At 34.9% G+C, this 26,688-nt stretch overlaps 1 long non-coding RNA gene across 1 annotated transcript in view; it reads right to left on the bottom strand.

Annotated features, from left to right (window-relative positions):
• The window catches only part of LOC147370835 (uncharacterized), a 133,044-nt gene extending 107,977 nt beyond the window's left edge, over window positions 1–25,067 (bottom strand). Inside the window, exon 1 of the long non-coding RNA XR_015166187.1 lies at window positions 24,786–25,067. This is a non-coding gene — a long non-coding RNA (uncharacterized LOC147370835). The remainder of the gene's footprint in view (window positions 1–24,785) is intronic.
• Between the last annotated feature and the right edge of the window lie 1,621 nt (window positions 25,068–26,688).

The following is a 26,688-nucleotide window of genomic DNA, read 5'->3' as shown; positions in this document are numbered from 1 at the left end:
CCGACTCCTAGCAACCCCATGGATTGCAGCCTACCAGGCTCCTCTGTCCGTGGGATTTTCCAGGCAAGAGTACTGGAGTGGGATGCCATTGCCTTCTCCGAAGTAAAGTACAGCAGTTCCCAAACCAATTTTCATTTTTCCATCTTTTGTAAAGAAAGAGGAAATCTTAAATGGGAATAACAAGGACTTAATATTTTATGAAAAAACAGCTTAGAACTTTGACAGCTGAATGTAAGAGATTCAGAACAAAGCAGACAGAATAAGACATTCTATCTTCCATATGATAAAATAAATGGGCCTGCCCTATACTTAAGGCTCTAAAAGAGTACGAGATCATAAAAAGAGAGATGAAATAAAATTTTACATGTTATGACTTTTATCTTTTATCTTTCAATCTATTATGAAAGCTGTAACCCATAAGACTGTTTTCTAGTCTGTATTTCAAGAATTTGATTAACAAAGTTTGACTTTCCTCTACCCAGTTGACATAGAGTAAAGAAGTGGAAGAAACTTTGGCATTCTCATTTGCAATCCTGTTGGTGGTAACTGGGATGGTGGGAGAGTTATATAATTATGAATTTAATTATATATATAATTTGATAAAGTAACATGAATATAAATTATTAAATAATCTAATACATATGCATTAAGTAGAATTAAAAACATATTTATATTCCTTACTTGGAAGGACTGATGCTAAAGCTGAAACTCCAGTACTTTGGCCACCTCATGCGAAGAGTTGACTCATTGGAAAAGACTCATGCTGGGAGGGTTTGGGGGCAGGAGGAGAAGGGACGACAGAGGATGAGATGGCTGGATGGCATCACTGACTCAATGGACAAGAGTTTGGGTGAACTCCGGGAGTTGGTGATGGACAGGGAGGCCTGGCATGCTGCGATTCATGGGGTCACAAAGAGTCGGACACGACTGAGTGACTGAACTGAACTGAATATTCATGAAATGTAAATGACAGAAATATACTGCATGACTGTAGTACAGGATATATTGATAAGCTACAAAGATTAGTTTAAGACACTTACTATATCATGTAAAACATAGGATATGTTTTAGGAATAACTGAAGGAATAAAGATCTAAAGGGAAAAATGTATTACTTTCTCCCAAACACCTATCTTTCATGAAGATAAACGTCTTTGTTATAGAGTAAAACTATCAAACAAAAAGTGGTGCCTTCATCAAACTATTTTCTTCTAAATATTCTTATCCCTTCTTAGGACAGGGTGAAAAAACTAAGAAAATAATAAGATTTTGAAGTCCTTTTTATGGTTACAATGGGCCTCCTGTGGGACTTCTATGAAATGAAGGTAACCAGATGAATCCATGTAATCTCTGAGGAACAGACCATGCAGCCACCAGTGAAAAAGGCAGGTGAAAGAAACAGAAGGTGAATCAATAAAGAGATTCCTTGTTGATAATAAACATTTGTTCTAAATCCCTGTTATTTATATTTAGTCAGTACTTTTCTTCCTGAATCATGGTCTGTACTTAGAAGCCAAATTGGGAGTCTAGAGGATGTTTGATAGTATTTCCTTTCATAAAGTAGAGCAATCTGAATTGAATAAATTTATCTCTTTACTTTTGGGGAAAAAAAAAGGAAAATATTTGAACTGTTAAGTACGATTCTCAAGTCAGTCTCATTGCCATCTGTGTGCACGATTCTCTGTATCCCATTAGACAAATGAAACATGCCATGTTTACAAAGTTCCTAGAAAAAATATGTCTAAAATATTTCTCTAGTGCTTGTGAGAGATATGTGTCTATAAAAGTACACAAGGATCCCAGAACATTGAAACTTCCTTAAATAACATAACATCTGCTTTAAAATAAGGTGAAATAAACTACTTTAAGAGAGGTTTATAAGCCATCAAAACAGAAGAAAATTTAAAAAATGAAAATGCTGACAAATTCAATATAAATACTTTAAATTATGAAATATTAAAATATTTTCATAGTTATATGATACAACATGAGACTGTACCTGTAAAAATATTAAAAACCAAAATTATTTTTATATATGCATTCAAATAAGGTCTAATTTTACAAACTGAAGAAGTTACTATAAAAAATATTGAACTACAGATGTATAAGACTATTTGTTTGTATTTAGGTATAAATATATAGTTGTATATACATGCTAATATATACACACACATATCCAGAACTCTTCCAAGTATGTACATCATTTTCTCCACTTTATTCTATTTATAGGAAGCAAGATATTATATACAGCCAACCCACAATCAAGAGGAAGAACTTACATTTCCACATTTTTAAAAGAATTTGTAGTTATAAGGAAAAAAGACAGGGAGAGGGGGAGAGAGGGAGGGAAAGAGTGGCGAGAAAAGAGAGTCAGAAAGAAAAAGCAATCAGCAAACTTCAGTACAGGTGATTATGCAGGTAAATATATAACACACATTGAATACAAAACCACACTATTTCTTTGAAAGAAATCTGATAAATCCCTGAGAGTACTGTTATTTTTTATCATTCTACTCCAGATCCTGACCTGGGTCTCTTGCATTGCAGACTGATCCTTTACTGACTGAGCCACCAGGGAAGCTCCCCAATTTTAACAGCACCAATATATAAAGAACTATGAATATAAGATAACTGACATAACATTTTATGCAGGAAGATATTGGTAACAATCATAATTCATTTATTCAGCAACTGTATGGTAAAAGTTAAAAGAAATGAGGCCAGGTAACGTACAACAAGTTCTGATAATCTTAGATTAGAAATATCAGGGAAAACCTCTCTAATTAGGTGATATTTAAGCTAAGACCTAAATAAAATAACAGATCAAGCCTTACAAATATCTACCCAAGAATTACATAGGCTAAATGGAAATTCTAAACACCCAAAGGCTAGAATATGTCTGGTGCCTCTGAAGAAGCTTAAGTAAAGAGGTGGGACGGGAATAGAAGAAATGACAATGAAAGTGAAATCTGAGGAGTAATGGTCTGTGTTTTGCAGTGGTGCGAGACAGGAGTCAGATGTACATAGGGATAGGATTTCAATGAGTGAAGGAAGATAAGACCTGGGTAGAATATGATGTGACCTAATTAATATTTTCAAAGGATCACTGCTGCTGCTGTATAGAGATTTAAGGAGACCAAGAGGGAAGCAGGGAGAATGACTGGGGTATGACGTATTCCATGTGAAAAACAGTGTTGTCTTTGACTATGAAGTGGTAAAAACTGATTGCATTTTGTATAGGTTTCTAAGGTAAGAGCAGAATTTGTCAATGAATTGTTGCACGGTACAAAATAAAGTGGGAATTCATGGACGGCTTAAGGGATTTTTGCCTGAGAACTCCAAAACAGAGTTGCCATTTGCTGAACTGGAAAAGATAATGGAAAACTTAGTGGAAAGTCCAAAGTCCTAATTTGGGCACAGTAAGTGTAAGATGCCTATTGAATGCAAAATTAGAGATATCAGTAGACTACATTAGATAGATGGTCTACAGGGCATCTTAAAAGCCCTGGTGCTAGATGAAATAAGACAATGAGTGTATATAAAATAGAAATGTCTTTGGGGCTTAGTTACTAACTTACAGCTAGAGAAGATAAGATATTACCTACAAATGCTGCTGGTGCTGCTGCTACTAAGTCACTTCAGTCATGTCCGACTCTGTGCGACACCATAGATGGCAGCCCAACAGGCTCCCCCGTCCCTGGGATTCTCCAGGCAAGAATACTGGAGTGGGTTCCCATTTCCTTCTCCAATGCATGAAAGTGAAAAGTGAAAGTGAAGTCGCTCAGTTGTGTCCGATTCTTAGTGACCCCATGGACTGTAGCCTACCTGGCTCCTCCATCCATGGGATTCTCCAGGCAAGAGTACTGGAGTGGGGTGCCATTGACTTCTACGACAAATGTTGCAGCAACAGTTAAATAGGAAATTGAGAGATAGTGAGATCTAAGAGGCAAAAAAAAAAAAAGTTGAAATAAGGAAGGATTGAAGACTTGATCAAATGTTACATATAGTTGGAGAATGATGCTAACAGTTTAACATTGGCTTTTCTGGTATGATGGAAGCCAAAGTAATACTGGACTGTGTGCAGAAGAGAAAGGAAGAAAAATGAATGGAGAATATGGTTAAACAGCTTAGGGAACAGATACTGTGAAAATATGATTTAGCTCTGTGTGAAGAATGAACTAGTACTTGTGGTGTGATTTTTTGAAAAAAAAAAAAAAAAACAGTAAAATGTTTAAGTGGAAAAAGTGCAGATCACTATGTATATTTTCATTCTATTTTCCTGAATAACAAAGTGTAAGTAATTTTTAAAAGACATTTGCGTATGTATATGTGTATATGTATATGCACACCAAGTCAGATACAATAGTTGAAAGTTCATGTACCACACTTACTACATTTATCAGTGGGGTAGTTAGTGGTAGAGATTAGGAAAATAGAAGAGGTAACTGACTCTGATTAATTTATTTTCATGTTTTCTGGCTGATTTTGTGGAATCTGCATGACTATTACTGCTTCAGAGAAAATAATAGAGATTAAATATACAGGTACAATAAACTAGGAGATTATTGTTTATGTAATCCTTCATTCAGCCTATGGATACTTAGTTAATATGCAAGGGCTATACTTGTAAACAGGACAAATGCAGTCCCTGCCTTCAAAGATTCTTCACTGTATAGCAGGAGTTTTCAATCCTGACTGCATGTTAGAATTGAACAATCCTGTTGAATAGTCTGTACCATAGAGTAATTTAAATGAACTCTTGAGAATGGATTCTTGGCAGCTGTATTTTGTAAAGGTCAGTAAGCAATCCTATTGCACTGAGAGTTTCCAATTGCTAGTTGAAGAAATGGTTAAAGTTTATAAATTTATCCAATATATAAAAATAATATCTTGCAGAAAACCAGGATGCCCTCCCCACAAACATATCCCATTTAAACCAAGTGAATAACATAACTTCAATGTTTTTTCCTTAACATATTCTTGCTGGAATTAATCAATATATATTTTTGGGTACAGTTTTCATTGTGGTAAAATATACATAACATAGAACTTAATTGTTCTAACTTATATTTAGGTGTAGAGTTAGTAATCAGTACATGTTTAAGGGAAGAAGGAAGAAGCAGTTTGTGGATTACCAATAACAACAGCCATACAACTGTGGCCATACACAACTTTCTGTGTGGCAATGACAAAAAGTTGACTTCCAAACACTTCCATTGGCCAAGTTTTTGTTTTTGTTTTCTGCAGGGATGCTACCTGTATGTTGCTCTTTGTTCACTGATAAAATTGTATAAAATCATACCTTTACTACAAATTACATATATCATAACTGTACTACAAATTATATCAGGAAAAGTAATAGAAGTGTAGTCCTAAATTTTGATGAAGTACCCTGGTAATGAGGGCTTCCCAGGTGGTGCTAGTAGTAAAGAACCTCCCTGCCAATGCAGGAAACACAAGAGATACAGGTTCAATCCCTGGATCAGGAAGATCCCCTGGAGAAGGGAATGGCAACCAGTATTCTCTCCTGGAAAATTCCATGAACAGAGGAGCCAGGCATGCTTCAGTCCATGGGGTCACAAAAAGTCAGAGATGACTGAGTACACACTTTGATAGTGAAACAAGCACAACTTTACAAAAATCATAGACCAAGCATTCGTTATCCCTCAGGTCTTACAGCAGGAAGGGTCTATAGGCTCTTCTTCTTTTAACTATCCTATCTGTTGTTTTTTTTTTTTTAATTTTTGTAAATAAGTATAGTATTTAAACCCAGAGAGGCCTTAGCTATTCATACATAACAGAACCAAAACTAATACCTAGGTTTGTGAGTCCTGTGGTCTCAAACCTGTTAATAAATTCTCTTTACACTTCAGTAAATCAACATATTAAAGAGTTTCAGCAAGGTTATTTGTTCACTTATAATCCATTTGTTGCCTCCTTTTCTCTACTTGCTTTCTCTTCTGAATTCTCACTTTTTTTTTTTTTTTTTTTTTCCTTCCACTTGTCTTTCCTGGCTGAATTGTGATGCTGTATTTGCTTTTATTTATTTTCACAGCAAGACTGACATTGGCTGTCAGCCAACCTTTACTTTCTGTAAAGAAGACAAGTGCTGTTTGTTATGGGCAATGTTGCTGTTTTCTGTTCTTGGAAAAGTCAAACAGACAGTATAAAGAGCCAGCATTTTTTCCAGCTCATTTGGACAATGATGTTTCTTCCTCAGATTCCTTTCAGAAAATGACTTCAAGCAAGCTCAGCCTTTGGCATTCAACTGGACTTTCAACATTGTGTTCGGATCTGGCTTTTCAGTTCAAACGTGTACTAATTCAATCTGCTGAACTTTTGCCTTCCTCCCTCATTTTCTAAAAACATTTACCCATGGACAACCATTTTATCTCCAAGAGTTTTCCATCCCCTGTGGCATATTATCCTCAAAGATTACATCTGAACAAAATCAAATGTATACAATCAAATCATGCTGATACAATCCAGGGAGATATTTACTAACAAAATCTTTTTTTTTTTTTTTTCTTGGAAAATAGAAGTTATTCTTAAGGACAATGGCCTGAAAGTCACTGACTTCACATAGTAATTTAATGAAAAAACAGGAATGTGTTTTTGTTTTTAAGCTCTTTGTTATGAGTAGTTAATGACAAAAGGTGGTACTCATAACCTCCTGAGGAATCAGGATGAAAAAGTTAGAATCAAATAATAATAATAATGCCAACAAAGACTGAGGGCAAGATTGAGGGTGGAATGAGAATAAGAGGACATCAGAGGATGAGATGGCTGGATGGTACCACCGATGCAGTGGACAAGAACTTGGGCAAACTCCAGGAGATGGTGAGTGACAGGGAGGCCTGGTGTGCTGCAGTCCACGGAGTTGCAAACAGTTGGACACGTCTGGGAGCCTGAGCAACTGAACAACAACAACAACAATGCCAACAAAGCCATAGAATTTCTCTTTAAATGACTTGCTTCAAAACATAAGCATGCCTATGCATTAGAGGAAGTCTTTCAGTTAAGAGGGTTATACTCTGTGCTTTTCCCATAGTTCCTCTTATCCCCATAAATGGCTTCAAATAGAGCAGTGTTTTCTCTAAACCCTATTTACCTAAATTTTAAAACTTTACATCATCAGATGTGTACAGCAAATCTGTGCTACATTTTCACTGTCTCCTAAGATTTTGTGTTTCTGTCTTCCAGCCACAATTTTAGGTCCAGTGTTCTTTGAGATGGCTAAAACTATTTCTTGACACGCTATTTGAAAACTAAATTTAAATTTCTGTTCTGTTTTTCTGAAAAAAAAATATACATATATTTTACTCTATGTCCGTTTGGTATAAAATTAATCATATTTTTATAATGATGTCTTGTCCAGATACTTACATTTCTTCTGATTCAACTTTAAAAAATATTGTTTTGTGAACTTTTATTATTACTTATAAAAAGAGGTCAACACTAAGTGTAAATTAGTTGGATTAAAATGCTGGATATTTGCATGGAGAGGATTTACTCTTTCAAAACCTCAGGCACAAATTAACTCAGAATGTTAGCTTACTTGTGAGCATAAGTGAGCTACAATTGAATATTTAATCCCTAAATTCAATTTTCACCTGGGTGTTTTGGCATCAAATCTATTTTCTAGCTGTACTTGATAAGTACATCAGAGAGGATTTGGAAACAGAATCATTGGAAACAGAGTCAAAGTCAAGCGCAAATTCTCTCTGAAAAATGAACATCCTGTTTCCAATTAACTTGAATGTTTATAAAATTTATATTAATATACCCACAGCATAGATTTCAGAGCCTTTGAAATTTGAGCCTGTATAAGAAGGTAGGTAAATGACTAGAAAAAAGTGAAAGTCAAAGTGAAGTCTCTCAGTCATGTCAACTCTTTGCGACCCCATGGACTGTAGCCTACCAGGTTCCTCCATCCATGGGATTTTCCAGGCAAGAATACTAGAGTGGGTTGCCATTTCCTTCTCCAGGAGATCTTCCCAACCCAGGGATCGAACCTGGGTCTGCCGCATTGTAGGCAGATGCTTTACCATCTGAGCCACCAGGGAAGCTCAAATGTCTAGAAAAGTGAGGAATTAATAGTATTATCATATTTCTGATGAGATTAAAAAAGATGAAATCTACAGAGAGAGATTTTACATTATCTGCCAAAAAGTACATACATTACCATTTGATCCACAGATGCATTTACCTCTAGGACTCTATCCCAAATTGCTGTTGTTGTTCAGTCGCTCAGTCCGGTCATATCTTTGCCACCCCATGGATTGCAGCATGTCAGGCTTCCCTGTCCTTCACTATTTTCCAGAGTTTGCTCAAACTCAGGTCCATTGAGTTGAAGATGCCATCCAACCATCTCATCCTCCACCTCCTCCTTCTCTGCCTTCCCTCAATCTTTCCCAAATCAATACTGGTAAAGCTTCTTCACCTATTCAGTAACGGCAGGTATTTAATCTGTAAAGCATTTCTTATTCTTCAAGTTTCAAGGAATACCAACACTGTAAATCTTAGTATCTCATCATATGGAAATTAAGAAACACTTGTCTGATTTTTCTGAGTTTTTATAAGGAAAAATGGTGTCATAGATTTCACATTACAATATATACAGACTTGTCAAACCATCTAAAATTTAAATTCTTCAAATAAACAATGCTAGGAACCAACTTATTATACCTAAAGTTGAGTATCAAATCCTCTAAAGTATCAGAATTGTTCATTAAAACAGGAGGGCATTGGGCTGAGATAGCTTTAATGTGGTGGTAGACTAGTTAAGCAAGCCAAAATCTAAGACTGTAAATGCCTCAAGGTTATAAAATCAAAACGTTAAGGACAACCAATCACAAACAACCAACTAGATTTTAAGGTATAGGCAACCAAAATTTCCCTTTCTTTGCTTCCATACTTTCTCTATATCTTCCCCCTAACTACTGTGGGAGGAATGCTCCTCACCACTTCTGATTTGGTGCTGCCCCATTCCAATAGATTTTCACTCAAACTCTTAAAATTTTTCATATAGTTTATCTTTTAATAAACTATATGATCTACAATACAAAATAGTCTAAATTCTAAACTCTGACACTTAAAAACAGTAATTAATATCTAGAAAACATTGAAAGATAAGATTTATCTTTTATTTCTCAAAAGTCAGTTAATTTATCTAATTTGTTTGAGATCTTATTCAAACACATATTTATAAATTTAAAGCACATGAACCTTTCCATATGAGGTCATTAGAGAAAGCCTTTGACAAAATTCAACACCCATTTATGATAAAAACTCTCCAGAAAGCAGGAATAGAAGGAACGTACCTCAACATAATAAAAGCTATATATGACAAACCCACAGCAAACATTGTCCTCAATGGTGAAAAATTGAAAGCATTTCCTCTAAAGTCAGGAACAAGACAAGGGTGCCCACTTTCACCATTACTATTCAACATAGTTTTGGAAGTTTTGGCCACAGCAATCAGAGCAGAAAAAGAAATAAAAGGAATCCAAATTGGAAAAGAAGAAGTAAAACTCTCACTATTTGCAGATGACATGATCCTCTACATAGAAAACCCTAAAGACTCCACCAGAAAATTACTAGAAATAATCAATGACTATAGTAAAGTTGCAGGATATAAAATCAACACACAGAAATCCCTTGCATTCCTATACACTAATAATGAGAAAACAGAAAGAGAAATTAAGGAAACAATTCCATTCACCATTGCAACGAAAAGAATAAAATACTTAGGAATATATCTACCTAAAGAAACTAAAGACCTATATATAGAAAACTATAAAACACTGGTGAAAGAAATCAAAGAGGACACTAATAGATGGAGAAATATACCATGTTCATGGATTGGAAGAATCAATATAGTGAAAATGAGTATACTACCCAAAGCAATTTATAGATTCAATGCAATCCCTATCAAGCTACCAACAGTATTCTTCACAGAGCTAGAACAAATAATTTCACAATTTGTATGGAAATACAAAAAACCTCGAATAGCCAAAGCTATCTTGAGAAAGAAGAATGGAACTGGAGGAATCAACCTACCTGACTTCAGGCTCTACTACAAAGCCACAGTCATCAAGACAGTATGGTACTGGCACAAAGACAGAAATGTAGATCAATGGAACAAAATAGAAAGCCCAGAGATAAATCCACGCACATATGGACACCTTATCTTTGACAAAGGAGGCAAGAATATACAATGGATTAAAGACAATCTCTTTAATAAGTGGTGTTGGGAAAACTGGTCAACCACTTGTAAAAGAATGAAACTAGAACACTTTCTAACACCATACACAAAAATAAACTCAAAATGGATTAAAGATCTCAACGTAAGACCAGAAACTATAAAACTCCTAGAGGAGAACATAGGCAAAACACTCTCCGACATACATCACAGCAGGATCCTCTATGACCCACCTTCCAGAATATTGGAAATAAAAGCAAAAATAAACAAATGGGACCTAATTAACCTTAAAAGCTTCTGCACATCAAAGGAAACTATCAGCAAGGTGAAAAGACAGCCTTCAGAATGGGAGAAAATAATAGCAAATGAAGCAACTGACAAACAACTAATATCAAAAATATACAAGCAACTCCTACAGCTCAACTCTAGAAAAATAAATGACCCAATCAAAAAATGGGCCAAAGAACTAAATAGACATTTTTCCAAAGAAGACATACAGATGGCTAACAAACACATGAAAAGATGCTCAACATCACTCATTATCAGAGAAATGCAAATCAAGACCACTATGAGGTACCATTTCACACCAGTCAGAATGGCTGCGATTCAAAAGTCTACAAATAATAAATGTTGGAGAGGGTGTGGAGAAAAGGGAACCCTCTTACACTGTTGGTGGGAATGCAAACTAGTACAGCCACTATGGAGAACAGTGTGGAGATTCCTTAAAAAACTGGAAATAGAACTGCCTTATGATCCAGCAATCCCACTGCTGGGCATACACACTGAGGAAACCAGAAGGGAAAGAGACATGTGTTCCCCAATGTTCATCACAGCACTGTTTATAATAGCCAGGACATGGAAGCAACCTAGATGTCCATCAGCAGATGAATGGATAAGAAAGCAGTGGTACATATACACAATGGAGTATTACTCAGCCATTAAAAAGAATTCATTTGAATCAGTTCTAATGAGGTGGATGAAACTGGAGCCTATTATACAGAGTGAAGTAAGCCAGAAAGAAAAACACCAATACAGTATACTAATGCATATATATGGAATTTAGAAAGATGATAACAATAACCCTGTATACGAGACAGCAAAAGAGACACTGATGTATGGAACAGTCTTATGGACTCTGTGGGAGAGGGAGAGGGTGGGAAGATTTGGGAGAATGGCATTGAAATGTGAAATATCATGTATGAAATGAGATGCCAGTCCAGGTTCAATGCACGATACTGGATGCTTGGGGCTAGTGCACTGGGACGACCCAGAGGGATGGTATGGGGAGGGAGGAGGGAGGAGGGTTCAGGATGGGGAGCACATGTATACCTGTGATGGATTCATTTTGATATTTGGCAAAACTAATACAATTATGTAAAGTTTAAAATAAAATAAAATTTAAAAAAAAATCTGTTTTAGTATAGAAATTACAGCATTTATAAAAAAGGGATAATTTTATTTAGAACTGCCTTTGCTTGTCTAACACATTCAGATTTGTGATTCATCTATAAGTAATGAAAGTTACATTAAGGCTATTTCTATACATTAAAAAAAAATTCAGACAAAAAACTATTTCAATGACTTAAATTTCACATTCTGGAAAATTGCTTATATAGCAATCAGCCATTTGAAGCAATAGAAATCCTCTGAAATCGCTGGAAAATTGTGTCTTACATGCCATTCTTGTATTTCAGATTTATTGTGAACATTTGGGGAGCAATTTAGCATTTTACCAGTTACTTTTTTTTGATAAACTTAACTCAATTTTCAAAATATTATATTAATACTAATTATTTTTCTTTGTATTAATGTCCTTTGTTTCCTTTTTTGTGTGCCTCAACCAATATTTGATGACACGGCACTCTGAATATTAATACTCCCAATATTAATGAATGGTGAATCCTTTTTATTTCATCATATGAATATGTGAGAGAATGTGTCCTAGCTGCTTTGCTAATCTATATTTCTCAGTTCCCTGAACCTAACCTAACAGCAATTCTCCTGTTAATACCAGGAACTCAAGTATATGTTGTGTACCCAAGGGACACATCTTTTTATTTTTTTGAGTACACTGAGAGATTAATGAAAAATAAATGCAACATGCTATACTTGATTGGATCCTTTTCTTTTAAAGGACTTTACCTGGCCACAACAAAACTTGAAGTCTGAGCGTTTAATAGTAAGTTATCTATCAGTGTTAGTTATTATTTACTGTGGTTGGCCATTATGTCAGCAGCTTTCCCCCAAGTAACTCTTGAAAACTTAAAAAAAAAATTACTTTAAAAATTGTGTTGCTGCTGTTAATCTTTGTAACTATTTTGCTGTCTGGAAGTTATTTCAAAGTACAAAGAAAACTACCAAGGGAGAATAGAGCTGTTTCAAAGCTAACAGAGTATCATCTATATGTGAATCAGTCAGTCAATCTACTAAACAAAATTGTATTCTTAAATCTAGCTATTTGCATGATTAAATCAACTTTATAATGTTAAAGATACATTATTAAGTACCCACAGAAGATTTTATTCCTGTTAGGAAAAACATTTCTAATTATCTTTAAATAGTATTAAGCTAAAATATTTCATTTAATCTTATTGAAATGAATAAAATCAATGTGAATGACTAGAAATAAATAAATCCTAGAAAATACCTCTCTTACTGTGTGGTACTCACTATGCTAAATACCACATATAATTAAATTATTCCATTATTACTAACTCCCTAAGTTATTAATCCTGATTTTACAGATGAGGAAACTTTAAGGCCCAAAGCAACAGACTGGATATCTTCAACTTCTATAACAGGCTAATGTCCTTTCAATCGAACCAAATATGGTTAAAGAAACAGAAGAGGGTAAAGAGCACATCCTGACCTCTGCCAATTTCTTTTTCCTTTTAGTTCATATTTGAATCAGTTAAGAAAATTCAAAAAGACTTTGATCTCTCATCAGCATTTGCTCAGCATGTTTGCATTAAGTAACAAAAGTTAACTGGGAACTTTTGACTCTTTAATAAGCATATTATATCATCCTTAACATGATAAATGCAGTTATATACCCATTATATTTTAAATAAGCTCACTTATTACATTCTGCAGCAGCATAATCATTATAGCTAATAGAAATAAAACAGAATTCTTCCTTAAACTACCACAAAATACAAGGATTACAGCAACAAGATCAATATATAGATTGTTGTCTAAAAAGTATCACTATGCTAGGTAATATTATTATTAGCATAGAGTTGTTAGGGTTAATTTATATTCTGTTGACTATAAGTAAACTTTACATATCTATATTCAATTGAATAAATGAATACAATATTCTTAATTTCTATAACAATACATGAATAATCACACATGATTATCCTCTCTAAAGTATAATAACAGTACCATATAAGAACTTCTATAAACTATTTGACCTTTACATGTGAGGGAATACCATCTTCATCTCTCTATAGCCAATATCTAGCATTATATTTGTGCATTTTCAATACCTGAGAGATATTTTAGAAAATATATTAAACCAACACGGTTTTTAATAATGAGGTAAAACTAACATAGCTATGTAAATTGGCATATAGGGACAAAACAAAACAAAACCTCTACTGAATACATTTTTTAATTGTTCTGTTTGGAATGATTCAGTAGTGACTTAGCTGCTACATATCAATGTATTTATTTGCTCAGCACATGGTTTGTGACTATCCTGAATTTATTAAAAAAAATCAAATATTCTGAAGCAAAGTATTTCAAGGTTCTCTTGACTTCAAAAGAGCAAGACCTCTACTTTGATCTTTTTCTAATATTTTTTGATTCATATAATAAAACTGATTTAAATCTTTATTTTTGGGGGGTGTAGATATGGGAAGTGTAGATGAATGTATACAAACTTATTCATACATACACACATATGAAATAGATAGGAGCTTTATAGGTTAGCCTAATAAATCAATAAATACAAATATAAACTAATTTGCCAGCTGATTTTTAGAGAAAAAGAACTGTTTCAAGTTGAAGATAGGCTTGGAATAATTTTGTTTGTTTCAGGACAGTATCTTAGGCACAGTTTATCTTAATAAAAAAAAAATCCAGCATTTGAGATACCATAATTAGACAGAATGGGCAGAGCACACAGATCATTTTTAGGGCAATGAAAATAATCTGTATGACACTATTATGATGGATATATGTAATCACACATCTGTATAAACCTGTGGCATGCATAACATCAAAAGTGAACCTTTGGGTAAATTATGGGACTTTGCATGATAATACATCAATGTAGCTTCATCAGCTGTAACCAGAGTACCACTCTGGTGGAGGGGGTGGGTGTTGATAACAGGGAAGGCTGCATCCATGGGAACAGCAGGTACATGGAAACTCTATATATTGCTCTCAAATTCTGTCAATCTAAAACTGCTTAAAAAATAAATTATCTTAAAAAATGAAAATTAAAAAAAACTCTGAATGAACATACATGAATCTCTGTCTGTAATACCTGTCTAAGAATACAGGTTTTTATTTTTCATAGTACATAATTTGAGATACAGTATTTACTACATGATATGGGCTTCCTTGGTGGCTCAGAAGGCAAAGAATCCATCTGTAATGTGGGAGACCTGGGTTCCATCCCTGGGTTGGAAAGATCCCCTGGAGGAGGGCATGACAGCCCACGCCAGTATTCTTGTTGGAGAATCCCCATGGACAGAGGAGCCTGGAGGGCTATGGTTCATGGGGTTGCAAAGAGTCAGACACGACTGAGCAACTAAACACAGAATACAGCACATGGGTAAAATAAAATCTTGACAATATCACCTGTTCTAAATTTGGTAATTTTTTAAAAAATCTATGTCATGCATAAAATTACAATAATCAGATCACCTCACTTTCTCAGTACCACAGTTTATAATGCTTTTAGTGAAATGGTAGATTTATTAAAAAATCTATTAATCATAGGAGAGAAATTCAACTAATTTCATCTAAATCTTAATTTCAGAGCATCCAAGTCTGAGACTTTAGTAGTTATCACTTTTAAAACAATTTCCTCATACATGCCCCATCATTGCCTTCAATTACTACTGGGATTCTTTATCACTATTTGGAGTTCTCCCCAGGACATTTCCTTTCTAAACAGTACAGAATCTGCTAGTCAATGTGCTCTTTAATTTGCAACCTCTGAAATATTTTAAAAAACTGCTAATTAAAAGCAGTTGAAAATAGTCTGACTCACAGATGCAGCTGGATTGAGCTGTGTGGGAGGGTAGCATAGACGATTGTTTACTAATGGTCTTAATTTACTTTTAATGGAGAAAGTGAAATCTCTAATTTACATTTGCTTTTTTCCTTTATTTGTTGTACCAAATTTTCATGTTTTAAAATTAAACCTTGCACAACCTTGTATTATATAAAAATACATATTATTTAATGTTACTAAATTCTTAGATAATAATCACCTTAATAAATAGAGTTTGAGGATCTTCCAAGACTCAAAGCATTGTCTGTTATAAAAGCAGTAATAATATTAAGCTCTATAAAACTGTGAAAGAAAATTAGTTTCCAAGAGTAGAGTTATTAATTTATTATATAATTATCTTTCATTAATAAAAATGACAATATTCTAATTGAAAGGAAAAATTCACAATCCTCTGAGCATTCTTTTTCAAGCTATGATTACAAAGAATTAAATTTTAATTCCCGCAACAATATAATTTTAACCAATAATTAAATTTTTACTGTGTGTACAATATATGTAAAACAATTATAAGATTATTCATCATATTAGTTAAATATGTCTTATGAGTACGTACAAGGTTATATATTAGTTTTCTTCTTGAATATTACATGAATTCACATGATCTTTACTATTTATGTCACTGAATTTATCTCATTATATTTATTCATATATTATTTTAGCTATTTATAAGTCATAATCACTGTATTTTCTCTTCTTATTATACTTATTTTATATATTGTTTCAGTTCCCTACCTTGTTGGAGTGGCTATTTCTAATATCTTTGGCTTGAGCTGTCTTATAAGGAGAGCATAATAAATTGGACTGAAAAAAAAAAAAGATCGGTGTGTCCAGTTTCACTTTGGGAATCTAAACTGAGAAATTTTCCAGCAAAAAAGTTACTGGGAAGACAATGGTTATCAAAGGACCAAATGCTAAGGTCATATTGTGCTCAGTCTCTCAGTCGTGTCTGACTCTGCCACCCCATGGACTGTAGCCTGCCATGCTCTTCTGTCCATGGGGATTCTCCAGGCAAGAATACTGGCATGGGCTCCCATGCCTTCCTTCAGCGGATCTTTCCAACCCAATCCCTGGATTGGAAAGATCCATTTTTTTTTACTGTCTGAGCCACCAGGGAAGCTTGGTGAATTCACCCTTGTCATGAATTTGGTTCTACATCCAAATGAGTTAGGATATCAGTTTCTTCTACAGAATGAACTAAAAACAAAAAAGTTGATTTATATTCACAAAATATTTAACACATTGTAATCCTCAATGTCAACAGGTTAAGTTAAAATGCATTTATTCCAAGTAAATAAAGAACTGGATTGCCAATGTGCCTGTCAAACACATGTTTTTTCTCCTTCTGATTAAGTGACATACTAAATACAATTCCCAAAATGTTTTGAGCATGGTATTAGCAAAAGGAAATATAAATATTATTGTTAAAGGTATGGGGCTCTGGGCCGCTTACAAATCATAATTTAAATAGTTCAATGCTTGATTAATGCCCTATAAGAAGCACATTTCAACAACAAAATTTTAACAAAAACCTCTTTAAAAATGTTGAAAGTTTTACTTGCTTTTCTGGTCACTATACTGAGAGAAATAGAGATTATAGCAATATTTCCTAAAGTCTTCCAGGCAAGATTCCTAATCAAAGACTCCCTTCATGCCCTCAGACTTTTCAGGCTCTAAAAATTGGAAGATCAAGAGATTATGTACTCCTCAGACACAGAGTTCCTTGACAAATAGTTTTTGCTCGATTTCACCAGTTTTTTATTATTAATTTGAAGATACTGATGTTGCTGCTGCTGCTAATGATGCTGAAACCCCCTACTGTGGCTTGTATTATCCTTCTACCCGTTTCCCTTCCACCACACACATCCTAAACACATCTATGACAAAACTGACTTACATTTTTTCCCCAATTGTAAGAAACATAGGACTAGGCAGCTTTAAAAATTGACTTTTCATTATTAAATGCAATTTCAGAATTCAGATTCTCTCTCTAAATCTAGGGATTTTAATCTTCATACTAATAACATGTCTCCAGAATATCCATCAGAAATTTTATTCCACTGATTTTTCATTCTATTGCTGTAACCTACTCAACTTCCTGACTCTGCAATAAATTGACCAATATAGACTAGGTTATACAACTCTAACTAGGGTGGCACCCTTTGTTGAATTCTAAACAGTTCTGTCACAAGAATCTGAGTATAAGTAGGCTTGCATCTCACTGTCTTAGAATCAAGACTACATTATCAATATTCCTGTTCCAAATTTATATTTGACCTATATTTTGTTTTCTTCTCTATATATCAGTCTTCCAAGGCCCAAGGATATAAACTATATTTAGAGAAGCTATACCTGTGCTATGTACATCTGGATATTCCTCAAAACCCTTATTTACATGATTGCATCAGTCAGGGTACAATGAAGAGAGAGAAGGATCACAGAATAATTTGAACAGAGAAAGTTTAATACATAAATTTATTAATGTTAACAGAGAATCAAAATAATAAGGAATGAGAGATAACTCTACAGAATAAAAGAATAGATAAGGAGCTCAAGGAAGAGCCCCTTTTTAACCCTCAAGAGATGAATTTCAGAGAATTTTGCAAATGGAATCGGTGTCACTCATAGGGAGAAGTATGATTTGGCATCACATTAGGGGAATTTAATGTTGAAAATCTGCTGTTTAGAACTTTCTGCAAATCTACCCCTTGTGAGTGTTAGGGAATCAAAAGACTTGCCTTTCATATATGTTTACTTTTTTACTGTTATCCATATAACTTGATAAATACTAACCTTGAGTTTCATCCCTACCTATAATAAGTAATCTCATATTAGTCAATGAAACAGATATGTCTTATAAATTATGAAAATAATAAATGAATAAAAAATATTGATTGAAAGCACCAGAATGCAACTAAGGTATCAATTGAGATTCACCAAGACTGAATTCAAAGTAGCCTTCTTCCTGAAAAGCTATTTGCCTTCATTGTATCTTTAGCTTGTAGAGCCTGATCAGAGAATAAGATCTGGAACTTTTGTTGTATCCACTGAGCTGGTGCAGCAGATATTGAAGTTTATGGATACCACAGGAATTAAGAGGAGAGGATGGCAGATAAATGGAAGGATCAAAGTTGATTCAGGTCTTCTGTATACAATCGCTCAAAAGGCATTTACCAATTCCTGAGTTGGACATGCCCAGAGTAAAAGGTTAAAAACAGCAAAGTAAAACAGCTACTAAGAAAGAAAAGCCAATTATGACATATTTTATATGTGGAATCTAAAAAGAAATGATACAAATGTGCTTACTTGCAAAACAGAAAGAGACTCACGGGCTTGGAGAACAAACTTAGGACTGCTGGGGGTAAGAACTGGGGAAAGGAATAGTTAGGGAGCTTGGGGTGTACATGTACACACTGCTATATTTAAAATGGATAACCACAAGGACCTACTTCATAGCACATGGAACTCTGCTCAATCCTATGTGATAGCCTGGGTGAGAGGGGAGTTTGGAAGAGAAGGGATACATTTATATGTATGGCTGAGTCCCTTTGCTGTTCACCTGAAACTATCACAACATTGTTTGTTAATCGGCTATACCCCAGTACAAAATAAAAGTTTAAATATTCTGAAAAAAAAAAGAAAGAAAAGCTATATTAAGATTCTGGCAGTCTCAGAGTTCTAGGGGAAAACTGATACAGCTGAAGTCCTTAAAAGGAAGTCAGACTCTGCAATCACTCCATGTTTATATCATAGTTCTAAAGGGTTATGCCCTAAAAGAAAGACATATAAGAAATATTAGAAGAAAATTCACAAAGTAAAGTTTCAAGCATCCACAGTTACTGTCAAAGCAAGGTGATTTGCTTGTGTTCTACCTGCCTCCAGAGAAAAGGATAAAGTCTCTTCTAGAAGATGATAACATTACCCAGAGACTGCACAACTTTTCACTTAAAGTATCCAAAATCATACCACGCATATCAAAAAACATAATTCAATGAAAAAATAAATAGATAACAGAAAGACCAAATATAAACCATGCAGAGAATACTAAATTATAAAAAAATAGAAAATATGAGTATAATTGTGTCACATTACCTGCTCAGACTCAATCTGAATTAAATGGAATTAAAAAATATATAATTGCTAGAACTTAAAAATACCATATCACCTTCAGTTCAGTTCAGTTGAGTCATTCAGTCGTTCCTGACTCTTTGCGACCCATGAAGAGCAGCCACCCAGCCTCCATGTCCATCACCAACTCCTGGAGTTTACTCAGTCTCCTGTCCATTGAGTTGGTGATGCCATCCAACCATCTCATCCTCTATCATCCCCTTCGCCTCCTGCCCTCAATCTTCGGACATCAGGGTCTTTTCAAATGAGTCAGCTCTTTGCATTAGGTGGCCAAAGTATTTGAGTTTCAGCCTCAATATGAGTCCTTCCAATGAACACTCAGGACTGGTCTCCTTTAGGATGGACTGGTTGGATCTCCTTGCAGTCCAAGGGACACTCAGAGTCTTCTCCAACACCACAGTTCAAAAACATCAATTCTTCAGCACTCAACTTTATTTGTAGTCCAACACTCACATCCATACATAACTACTGGAAAAAACCATTGCCTTGACAAGACAGACCATTGCTGGCAAAGAAATGTCTCTGCTTTTTAATATGCTGCCTAGGTTGGTCATAACTCCTTCCAAGGAGTAAGCGTCTTTTAACTTCATGGCTGCAATCACCATCGGCATATGGTTTTGGAGCCTAGAAAAATAAAGTCAGCCACTGTTTCCACTGTTTCCCCATCTATTTGCCATGACGTGATGGGACTGGATGCCATGATCTTAGTGATCTGAATTTAAAAAAAGATTTTTACTCTCCTCTTTCACTTTCATCAAGAGGCTCTTCATTTCCTCTTCACTTTCTGCCATAAGGGTGGTGTCATCTGCATATCTGAGGTTACTGATATTTCTCCCAACAATCTTCATTCCAGCCTGTACTTCATCCAGTCCAGTGTTTCTCATGATGTACTCTGCATATAAGTTAAATAAGGAGGGTGACTATACATCCTTGATGAACTTCTTTTCCTATTTGGAACCAGTCTGTTGTTCCACGTCTAGTTAGAACTGTTGCTTTCTGACCTGCATACAGATTTCTCAAGATGCAGGTCAAGTGGTCTGGTATTCCCATCTCTTGAAGAATTTTCCACAGTTTATTGTGATCCACACAGTGAAAGGCTTTGACATAGTCAATAAGGAGAAATAGATGTTTTTCTGGAACTCTCTTGCTTTTTCGATGATCCAGTGGATGTTGGCAATTTGATCTTTGGTTCCTCTGCCTTTTCTAAAACCAGCTTGAACATCTGGAAATTCACGGTTCACATATTGCTAAAGCCTGGCTTGGAGAATTTTGAGCATTAATTTACTAGTGTGTGAGATGAGTGCAGTTGTGCGGTAGTTTGAGCATTCTTTGTCATTGCCTTTCTTTGGGATTGGAATGAAAACTGACCTTTTCCAGTCCTGTGGCCACTGCTGAGTTTTCCAGATTTGCTGACATACTGAGTGCATCACTTTCATAGCATCATCTTTTAGGATTTGAAATAGCTCAACAGGAATTCCTTCACCTCCACTAGCTTTATTCACAGTGATGTTTCCTAAGACCCAGCTGACTTCACATTCCATGATGTCTGGCTCTAGGTGAGTGATCATACCATCATGATTATCTGGGTCATGAAGATCTTTTTAGTAAGTTCTTCTCCGTATTCTTTCCATATCACATGAATTACATTAAAAAATAGCTTGAATGCAAAAGGGAATGGTAACCATTTTCACAAACTGTATAAGAATTACAGTAACATATGGAGAAATGATGATTTCTAATTCACACCATGTACAAAATCAATTCTAGATGGATCATAAATAACAATCCCAGAGTGAAACAGTAAATTTTCTCCAACATTACATACAGGAGTGATATTTGAATATGTTACTATGTCCTCTGATATCACACAGTCTTTACTATAAAAAGAGTGATAAATTTAAATTCATTGAATTTAATAAATTCTTAATGCATCAAAAACCAGTTTTGAAAGACCATAAGTGGCAATCCACAGATTTGAGTGAGATATTTGAAATACAAGTAAAGATTCTTAGAAATGCATAAAAATAAGTAATAATCAATAATGAAAAGTTAAACTACATCTAAAATAAAAATGAGAAGTGACAGGTACTTTAAGAAGATGTTATTCAAAAGTAAGTTTATAAAATATTATTATAAAAGAATTAAAATGGTTACAACTAAACAGAAAATAGCAATGCCAAATGTTAGTAGGAATATACAGTAACAGGAACTCACACACTTCTGGTAAAACTGTAAATTTTTACACTTTGAACTGTTTAGCAGTACCTACCAAAGTTGAACATATCTATACTTATAAATCAATTAAATTCCTATATATATTTTTAAAATTTATATATACACTTCACAGAAATCTGCATATGTTACCAAAGTTCAAGAATATTTAAGGAAGCATTATTCATGATCTTCACCAAAGTAGAAAAATTAGCAAAATTGTCACCAAGGTAAAACAGGAAAGGCAGGATGAAAAGCAGAATTATAATCTATAACTCTGTACAGCAACACAGATGAATCTCACAGACATATTTAATGAAAAAGAAATCCATAAAAAGCAATGAACACTGGTTATATGTAAGAATATCCACCTACTGTTATTTACAGAATATTTACCTACTGATATCTAAGTAGGTAGATATCAGTAGGCAGTAGATACCAGAAGAGTGATTACATTTTTGAAAGGACTAATAACTGAGTAAAGCCATAATGGGAATATGCTGGAGGCTATTAATATTCTAGTTCTTGATATATTTGATATTTCTACAGAAATACTTACTTTAAAAAATCCAGTATCTATACACTTAAAATTTATTCATTTTAGTTTGTGGGGGTTATATTTCAATTGAAAAGCAAAGGATAAAAATAGTTGGCTATGTTTAGATCTTATTTTATTTACAAAGAAGTGGATGAATTTTAAGTATCAAAATGAGTGTACCAATTTCCTAATTTTACAATAAATTTTAGATAAACTCCTTTTGTATTTTGGCTATATTTATAATAAATTGCAAATAACTATTTCCAAATGACTTTTCTCAAAGCATTTATATACCATGTCATCTTATTCAGCCATCTAATGTTTTGTATCTGAAACAAAAAATTCCATCTATGTAAAAAATTTAAAAAGTATGAACATGAGTGGTATTTTAATGCCCCTATGAAAATCCATTTCCTGAAGGTTAAATTGAAAGAAATATAGAATGATATAAAGTAGGGGAAACTTGGCTTAGTTCTTTCATATTCAGTATTTAAGTTTCTAGGAAAAAGTGTGTGTGTGTGTGTGTTAACAACTGGCTTTTCCATTAATCTTATTGAAAAGAGAAAGATCTATGTTTCAAGAAAATTTTAATGGGCTTTGAAAATCAATGATTGTAGAGAACACAGTATACTTAAAGTCTGAGAGAGACTGGAAGATAAAAGGTCTTGTTAAAAAAATAATAATAACTTTTCTTATTTTCCCCAGTTGTTCCTATCTTGAAATATAAATGAAGCTCTAGAGCCTCTACTGATAGTCATGTACAGATCCACATGCTTTATCACCTGGGTTGGAGCTTTGGTATAAACTTTGGTGTCAGTTCAGTTCAGTTGCTCAGTTGTGTCAGACTCTTTGAGACACCATGGACTAGAGCATGCCAGGCCTCCCTGTCCATCACCAACTCCCAGAGTTTGCTCAAACCCCTGTCCATCGAGTCGGTGATGCCATCCAACCATCTCATCCTCCAATGTCCCCTTCTCCTCCTGCCTTCAATCTTTCCCAGAATCAGGGTCTTTTTCAGTGAATCAGTTCTTCACATCAGGAAGCCAAAGTATTGGAGTTTTAGCTTCAGCATCAGCTTTGGTATAGTTTTCCTTTCATTTTTATTAATCAAATATGTTTAATAGTATAACATGTGCTTATTATCCCTGAGGGTTACAGAAAAGTTTGACCTGACCCCCTTCCTAATTATCAAACCACAGTATCTATTTATAGGCGTTGACAAGTACAACTGCCAGACACAGGCTTTTCCCTAAATACTGTTTGGAGTCTAATCCAACACAAAGTACCATAGTCAGTTAAGGCTTCAAATTTCTGTGCTATAATACATGAATGTATTTTTAACTGGTATTATTACTTAACCAAAATTTGTAAAAATCTAATTTATCATCAAAATGTATTACTTTACATTATTTTACAAAAGTTCTTTTTAAAAAGTAGGCTTAAGAATTAAGCATTCAAAAAGAAAGAAATTTGGGTTGTTCTGGTGATATTAATCAGTGACATACTATTTATAAATATACCTTTAAATAACAAGTTTTTCTTATTCAGAATGAAGACACTTTCCATCTTTTTGTTGCCTCCAAGTTTGGGTCATGCTTCTCAGAAACTACTAATATTTTCAAATAATACTGGTTAATTTTAACTCAATATTTATTGTATACTGTGTATATTGTATAGATCAACACATATGTGGAATTATCTGGTCCAGTCGTTTTGTGTCTTATAGAAAGTTGAGGTTATCAGGTGCACTATTATCCCATCAACTGACTGAAATTGTTACAAAGAAGCCTCTCAGCTTGTCAAAGTTAAGAGCACCAGTTGTTAGCAGTGATATCAGCCAGATGTCTGTGTTACATTTAGCTCTTTCATAATTAAACTCTAAGAGTGCTAATAGTGTTTGTTTCACAATAACTTATCTCAGGGCTTTGTTGTGATAAATATCAATGTGATGAGGGAAGAGAAAGTAGTGATGTCAATGTCAAAGTAGTGATTTTCTTTAAATAAGACACCATATATTCCTCAAACAGTAAAAAGTTGCCTAACCTGGGAATTGTAAACTTGAAGGAATCCAAATTTATAATTGTGTTTTTCTTAAGCTCTGTCTAATTAACAGTCACATTATGCAATCACATTCATTTCAACTCAAATAAAAGTCCTTTAGAATATTTTATAATTTATCCACTGTATTTACTGGTTGTACTACCATCAACATATTAAAGTTCAATCATTCTAAAGGTAAATTAAAAAAAAAAAAATGAGGACTTCTGGCTTTCAGTTGCATGTATAAGGAGCCTGGAAGTTTGCACTCCGTTCTAATAACAAGTAAGAAACTGAAGAGCCTGAAAAACAACAATAACAACTACTCACCTTGCATCAGTAAGAGAGGAGAGGATGCAGAGCAAAAGGTCACCCCTGATATTAGAGACAGAGAGGTGAACACAGGGAGTCATGACTTACCAGAGCAGACACTCAAGAATGAAGCTGCCCCAGGAACAAATCCCATGGTAGGAAAACTGAAACTGCAGTTGACGAGTTGCTGAAGGCCCAGTGTGGCCGACTCTTGAGAGTTAAAAACTTCATAAAGAACCAGCTGCTGGTGAAGGGGGTACCCTGCAATATTGGGAGATTTACTTCCAGGAGGTTGACCAGGTTCCCACAGTAAACACTGAAGAAAGAAGCCCCTCTGCTTCCTGCAAAAAGAAGGGAAAAGGAACAATTTGGAAATATGCCAGGTTACTCTGTTCTTAATAAGGTCTGCCTCAGGAGAAACTAATAACCAAATCTAACCTGCTATACTGTTAGAGCCTAACTGACATGGGGAAGGGAAATATACAATTCCAGCCCACATGAGCCATCCTATTCCATCTAAATATTTAGTAAAAACCCAGAAATTCTTGTGAAGCTGACACCCCAGGAGCATTGGCTGGTACCTAATCACTGGATCACAGGACACTTTCACCAACCGCCCCCACCCCCAACACCTCATCTCCACATTACTAAAGAAAGACCTATTTAAAGCAGTTCTTTTCATCCAGTTCACATACATATTTAGCTCTCAAAAAAAAAGTTGCAAGCTGTACCAAAAGATTAAAAAAAAATTAAGAGGCAAAAATAAACATCAAAACCAAAATGCTAGGAATGTTAAATCATCAGAATTATCAGACTGCTGGAGTCCAGCTCCAGCATCCAGGGGATCAGCCTGAAGGGATGAGTGGTGTTGGTGGGAAATGATGTAGCCTCTGACTCGAGGTATGGGACTACATGTTTATTTCAAGCATCAGGTTCTCTTTTATACCTTTTCAAAAGCATTAGGTCAGAGGTTTGACATTTTCAGTTCTCCCTCACCCAGATTATTGTCTCATTGTTGCCCTTCAAACAGAGTTCCTGCTTCAGCGATTCTCTCAGAATCATTTTTACTTGTGATTACATTGTAACTCATGCTTATGTCTGGGCTGCATATCACATTCCACAGTTTATTTCTTATCTTTCCAAATCCTGCTTGTCCCTAGTATCTTAAGCTCTCTATCTCCTAAAAAGGCTTCTATTGCTAAGTCACTTCAGTTGTGACCGACTCTGTGTGACCCCATAGACAGCAGCCCACCAGACTCCCCTGTCCCTGGGATTCTCCAGGCAAGAACACCGGAGTGGGTTGCCACCTCCCTCTCCAATGCATGAAAGTGGAAAGTGAAAGGGAAGTCACCCAGTCTTGTCCAACCCTCAGCGACCCCATGGACTGCAGCCTTCCAGGCTCCTCCATCCATGGGATTTTCCAGGCTTCTAGCTATTCTTAATTATTCCTAAACCCTAAGCTCAGCAAACTTCCTTTGCCATAAACATATCCCTCACAAACAGGTCTCAGATAACAATCTTTACCATGACCACAAGCTGCGGCCTACTTGCTCATCCTGGGACATTCTTTGTAAAAATCCTTGAACAAATGTCAATGGTTACTTTATAGATTATTTTCTGGGCACAACTGCAGAAGGCTTTGTGCTTTCTCACACTTGTCTCAAGAATAATAAGCACCTTAACATTCTTTCCAGCCAACTCACTGAAGAAAGGAAGAAACAAGTCAGAATCACAAGAGCTAACTCCTTCATCCCGGGTCTGTGCCTGAGGAATGAGGATAGAAGGCTGGAGCCATGCCTCCATTTTGTCAGTAATGCCTAACATGGCTCCTGACAAGACTGGAAAATTAAAATAAGTACAATTAACATGTTAAGGGTGCTAATGGATAAAATAGCATGCCAAGAGAGATGGGCAACATAAGCAGAGAAATATAAATGATAAGAAAGAACCCAAAAGAAATACTAGAAATCAAAAACACTTTAACAGAAATGAATAATTACTTTAATGAGCT

The sequence above is a fragment of the Bos grunniens genome, chromosome 6 (genome assembly GCF_055505025.1).
Source record: "Bos grunniens cultivar Pamir isolate PY7600 chromosome 6, Bosgru_T2T1.0, whole genome shotgun sequence".
Classification (NCBI taxonomy): Eukaryota; Metazoa; Chordata; class Mammalia; order Artiodactyla; family Bovidae; genus Bos; species Bos grunniens.
The sequence above is the reverse complement of the archived record's forward strand: the minus strand, read 5'-3'. Positions and strand labels throughout refer to the sequence as shown.